A 6,693-nucleotide genomic window follows, 5' to 3' on the forward strand; every position below is an offset into this window, starting at 1 on the left:
GTGTGAGTATGTGGGTGTGTGTTGCTGAGGTGGCTGCCCCTCCCTTGGAGGAGATGCGAGTTGGGACACCTACATGGAAAGGAAGGTCGAAAAGCTTTTGGACCCAGGCAAGGGCCATAGTGGAAAGACAGACAGTAACATGTGCTGGCAAGGAGGTGGAGAAGTTGGAGCCCTCCTATGGGGCTGGTAGAATGTAAAAGATGGGGCAGTTGTTTTGGAAGACCGCCTGGCAGTTCCTCAAAATGTTAATTAACCATGGAGCTACGATATGGCCCGGCAATTCTGCTCCTAGGTAAATGCCCATGAGAAATAAAAACATGCCTCCACACAAATGTTCACGGCAACATTGCTCACAATAGCGAGAGTGGGAACAACCCAAATGTCAAGCCACTAACAAAGGGATAAAAGAAATGTGGTCTAGGGAATTCCCTGGCGGTCCAGTGGTTAGGACTCCACGCTTTCACTGCCGAGGGCCCAGGTTCAATCCCTAGTTGGGGAACTAAGATTTCATAAGTCACGTGGTGTAGAAAAAAAAAAAGAAATGTGGTCTATCCATCCAGTGGAGTATTACTCAGCCATAAAAAGGAAGGAAGCACTGACACATGCTACATCATGGATGAACCTCAAAAACCCAGAGCCAGTCACAGAAGATGACCTACTGTAGGATTCCGTGTATCCACAGAGGAAGAAAGATTACTGATTGCCAGGGGAAATGGGGAGTGACTGACTGCTCATGGGCACAGGCTTGCTTTTTAGGGGTGGCGAGAGTGGTGGAAAAGCTCTAAAATTAGATTGTGCTAAATGTTGCACAGTTCTCTGAGTACATTAAAAGCCATTGAATTGTACCTGTAAAAAGGGTGAACTTTGGATGGACCTAGAGATTATCATACTAAGTGAAGTCAGAGAAAGACAAATATCATATGATATCACATACATGGAATCTAAAAAAATGATAAAATGAACTTATTTACGAAACAGAAATACACTCAGAAAACAAACTTACGATTACCAAAGGGGAAAGGGGGAGGGAGGGATAAATTAGGAGTTTGGGGTTAAAATACACACACCACTATATACAAAATAGATAGCCAACAAGGTCCTACTGTATAGCACAGGGAACCATACTCAGTATCTTGTAACAACCTCTAATGGAAAAGAATCTAAAAAAGAATATATATATATATATATATATATATATATACTCTAAGAAAGAATAGATGTATGTATAACTGAATCACTTTGCTGTACACCTGAAATTAACACACTGTAAATCAACCATATTTCAATAAACGTTTTAGAAGGGTGAAATTGGCATGTAAATTTCATCTCAATGAAGCTGCTTAAAAGAAAAAAACCCAAACAGGCATTTCCAAGGTTCTCATGCTGTGACCTTGATTAGTTTCCTTTCCTTCTCTGAGCCTCTGAGTTCACATTAAAAAGCAAATGAAAAAGGAAACATCCTGCCCTTTTTCTAACAGTGCTGAATTCAGGACCCACTCATCACACAGGACCCGTTCACGTCTCTCTCCATTTTACAGACGAGACTGTCGAGGCCCCTACTTTCCAAAGACCCTAAAGTCAAAAGGTGGCTGAATCTGATTCCAAAGCCTTTGGTCTTGACTCCCCACTCACCCCCGACCCCACAAAGTGTACCTGGGCCCGTGATCACCAAGGAAGCTCTGGCTACACCCTAGCTGGGGAACCCCAAGTATACAAGCAGGACCAGTTACAAAATTTGTGGGTGTCCAGTACAAAATGAAAACGTGGGACTTCCCTGGTGGTCCAGTGGCTAAGACTCCGTGCTCTCAATGCAGGGGGCCCGGGTTGGATCCCTGGTCAGGGAACTAGATCCCGCATGCCGCAACCAAGAGTCCACATGCTGCAATGAAGATCCCGTGTGCTGTGACTAAGACCCGGCGCAGCCAAATAAATAAATAAGTAGATAAATATTTTAAAAGAGAAAACGTAGGGTTTCTTGTTTTTAACTAAAAGCTTTTGGGCTTCCCTGGTGGCGCAGTGGTTGAGAGTCCGCCTGCCGATGCAGGGGACACGGGTTCATGCCCTGGTCCGGGAAGATCCCACATGCCGCGGAGCGGCTGGGCCCGTGAGCCATGGCCGCTGAGCCTGCGCGTCCGGAGCCTGTGCTCCGCAACGGGAGAGGCCCGCGTACGGCAAAAAAAAAAAAAAAAAAAAAAGCTTTTTCCCTCCCTGACCCCCCCCCCTTTGCTACTGAATGTCATGTTCCCTGGGCACCAGGATAATCACTGGCAGACCCTCAAGGGGTAGGGTGTCGTGGAGCCTGCCTGAAGCTGGATAGCCAGGGGTCTGGCCACCAGAACCTATAGGGGATGTGGGGCTTTGCATGAGTCCCCGCTCCCAGCGCCCAGAGAATTCTTCCTTGTCTCATTGACCTCAAAACACAGAATCATCCATTGCAAACACAAAATCAAAAATCATGATGCACAGGACTTCCCTGGTGGTCCAGTGCTTCCAATGCAGGGGGCCCGGGTTTGATCCCTGGTTAGGGTACTAGGTCCCCACACAGTGTGGCCTAAAAAACCCCAAAAATCGAAAAAATCACAATGCGCATCAGATCGACTAATGGCCACAGAACGTTAAAGCTGTGGGGCTGCAACCAACCCACACCCTCCCTGCAGGAAAGTGTTTACCTGGGACCCAGAAGGGCGCCAGCCTTGTAGGGCCTCAGAGACACTGTTCTTTGCATTAGTTCAGCTCAAGTACAGACCCACGCATCACCACCACCCCACCCTGCACCCCTAACCCCTGACCTTGTTAAAACGCAGACTCTGATCCAGTGGGTCTGGGTGGCACCCGAAATTCTGCTTTTCTAACCAGCTCCCAGGGGTGGCCGACACTTCTGGTCCATGGGTCGCACTTTGAGGTGCAAGGAATTGTGAGAACAGGATTTTAGAGTATTGATCCCACATCCCAGCTAAACTCTCATTAATGCTAAACACTTGTCCGCTTGATTCTTTGCGGTTTTCTATGTGGTCAGTCGTATCGCCTGTGGGAAATGACAGATCTGTGCCTCCCTTTCCACCCTTTGTCTGATTAAGGATGTTCCCTCTGCTCCTACTTTGCGAAGAGTGCGTGTGTGTGCCTGTTTGTAAACCATGAATGGGTGTTAATTTTGTCAAATGTTTTCTCTGCATCAAGATTGCTAGGCCTCTGAAGCTACTGTTTTGGGCTTGTTGCAAGCTGGCAGGCAGAGGATCAGGTTCAGATGTCCTGTGGGAGGTGTCCAGGGTCAGGGCCAGCAGTAGGTGGGGGCTGGCCTCCTATCCTGGCCATGGGCCCCGAGGCCAGATGTTTGGGCTTAGCTGCCTGGCCAAGCAGGGATAGAGTGACCGGATAATTAAGCACCCGCTTCTTTAGGGCTGGCAGGAGGTGGCAGAGGGTGGAGGGACCTCGGCCACGAATGCCCAGTAGCTCCCCCAACCCTGGCTTGCAGAGGGGCGCCAGGAGCCTGAATCCCCAGTGGGGCCCTCTGGGGTGACCTGGAGTAGGGGTGCACCTGCTCCCACCTGGGAACGAAAAAGGGAACCTCTTGCTTCCGAGTTGGGGTGCCATACTTGGAGTCCCGACTAGCCGGGACAGCAAGGGGAATGTATGCAGAGGCCCTCCCCAGGTTACTAGTCAGCAGTTATTTAAGTCTTAGGGCTTAATGAGACCCGGGGAAAAGGACTCTCAGTGTGCGTCTTCATCTGTTGGCAGGTGCAGACAGTTCATCTATCAAGACCCTCAGACAATATCCTTCCCCGCCCCCAGCAAGTAACTGGACCCTGCTGGCCTTTGCAGGACTGCGGGGGCAGCAGCTCCATGACCTTCCAGGACCTCTGAGCCAGGCTCCAGTCTGGGGAGAGGTGGGGAGGAGGGAATGGTTCCCTGCCTGAAGCTGCAGCAGCCAGAATACAACTTGGGGGGTCTTCCAAGACAGCCCCCAGTTTACAAGCTGAGGCTGAGAGAGGAGGAGGCCCACCTAAGGATATTCAGCGGGGGCCCATCGTGGAAGCCTAACCTGGAACCCCAGGCCAAGTCTGACGCCGAGGAATTTGCATTGTTATTCTGAGTCCCCGAAGCTCTTCTCTGTGGACTGAGGCAAGGGGCTTGCCCTCTCTGAGCCTCAATGCCCTTTCTGAAACAGGGGTCAAGTTCCTCCCTCCAAGGGCTATAGTGAGGGTGGGATGTAGTGTATTAAGAGTCCACATTGTGTCCGGCACAGAGAAGCACGGTTAGGAGCCGTTATGGTCACTCTTGTTAACTGAGCACGTGTGCTAAGCTGTGTCCTCACCTGCACTAGCTCATCTAATCCTCACAACCACCCCAGGAGGCAGGAACGACCACTATCCCCACTGTACAGGTGGAAAAACTGAGGCTGGAGAAAGGAAATTAACTGCTAGAGTCCCAGAGCCAAGAGGCAGCCTTGAATCGAGGATAATCTGATTTGGGCACGTAATACCTTCTGAGCAAGGGCCCTGGGTCAGACAGGCCTGGGTACCAATCATGACTCTACTACGCGCTCCCTGAGTGACCTGGGGTACCCAACCAAATGTCTCTGCGCCTCAGTGCCCTGATCTGTAAAATGGGGATAAATACAATAATACCTATCACATATTGAGCACTTATCAAGAGCCAGGCCTTGTGCTAAGCACTCTCACATAGGTATTAATCTGTCAGTTAATCATCACAGCAGCCCCCGAGGTGCGTACTATTATTATTTTCCCTTTTAGAGATGGGGAAACTCAGACCAAGAAGTTAAGTAACTGGCTCAGGGTCATGCCCTCAAAGGCTCAAACTCAGGCATTTAGGCTCCAAAGTTCACCCTCCCCCTGCTGAGCTGTGGTAAAGTACCCTCCTCAGTGGGTGTTCATGAAGGTAAAATGACATCATGCACGCAAAGCCCTCAGAACAGAGCCTGACCCATAGGAGGTGCCCAGTGAACACTAGTTATTATTATCACGCACTCGTCATTCAAAAAATATTAATGGAGGGTGCACTCGGTGTCAGGTTCTGTTCTAGGAGCTGGGCATACATCTGTGAACAAGACAAAGATTTCTGCCCTCATGGGGCTTCATCATGGCCGTTATCACTGCCATCATCACCCTGATCATCTTCATCTCCATCATCACCATCATTACAATAGTCATTACCATGATCTTCATGACCATCATCACCACCATCTCCACCGTCATCTCCATCCTCACCTCCGTCATCACCATCATTACAATAGTCATTACCATGATCTTCATGACCATCTCCACCGTCATCTCCACCGTCATCTCCATCCTCACCTCCATCATCACCATCATTACAATAGTCATTACCATGATCTTCATGACCATCATCACCACCATCTCCACCGTCATCTCCATCCTCACCTCCATCATCACCATCATTACAATAGTCATTACCATGATCTTCATGACCATCTCCACCGTCATCTCCACCGTCATCTCCATCCTCACCTCCATCATCACCATCATTACAATAGCCATTACCATGATCTTCATGACCATCATCACCACCATCTCCACCGTCATCTCCATCCTCACCTCCATCATCACCATCATTACAATAGTCATTACCATGATCTTCATGACCATCATCACCACCATCTCCACCGTCATCTCCATCCTCACCTCCATCATCACCATCATTACAATAGTCATTACCATGATCTTCATGACCATCTCCACCGTCATCTCCACCGTCATCTCCATCCTCACCTCCATCATCACCATCATTACAATAGTCATTACCATGATCTTCATGACCATCATCACCACCATCTCCACCGTCATCTCCATCCTCACCATCACCATCATCACCTCCATTATCACCACCATTACCATCATTATCACCATCATTACAATAGTCATTACCATGATCTTCATGACCATCATCATGACCATCATCACCACCATCTCCACCGTCATCTCCATCCTCACCTCCATCATCACCATCATTACAATAGTCATTACCATGATCTTCATGACCATCATCACCACCATCTCCACCGTCATCTCCATCCTCACCTCCGTTATCACCATCATTACAATAGTCATTACCATGATCTTCATGACCATCATCACCACCATCTCCACCGTCATCTCCATCCTCACCTCCATCATCACCATCATTACAATAGTCATTACCATGATCTTCATGACCATCATCACCACCATCTCCACCGTCATCTCCATCCTCACCTCCATCATCACCATCATTACAATAGTCATTACCATGATCTTCATGACCATCATCACCACCATCTCCACCGTCATCTCCATCCTCACCATCACCATCATCACCTCCATTATCACCACCATTACCATCATTATCACCATCATTACAATAGTCATTACCATGATCTTCATGACCATCTCCACCGTCATCTCCACCGTCATCTCCATCCTCACCTCCATCATCACCATCATTACAATAGTCATTACCATGATCTTCATGACCATCATCACCACCATCTCCACCGTCATCTCCATCCTCACCTCCGTTATCACCATCATTACAATAGTCATTACCATGATCTTCATGACCATCATCACCACCATCTCCACCGTCATCTCCATCCTCACCATCACCATCATCACCTCCATTATCACCACCATTACCATCATTATCACCATCATTACAATAGTCATTACCATGATCTTC

Source organism: Delphinapterus leucas, chromosome 20, assembly GCF_059928025.1.
Source record: "Delphinapterus leucas isolate spDelLeu-1000000601 "Yukka" chromosome 20, BTC_Dleu_Yukka2, whole genome shotgun sequence".
Taxonomy (NCBI): Eukaryota; Metazoa; Chordata; class Mammalia; order Artiodactyla; family Monodontidae; genus Delphinapterus; species Delphinapterus leucas.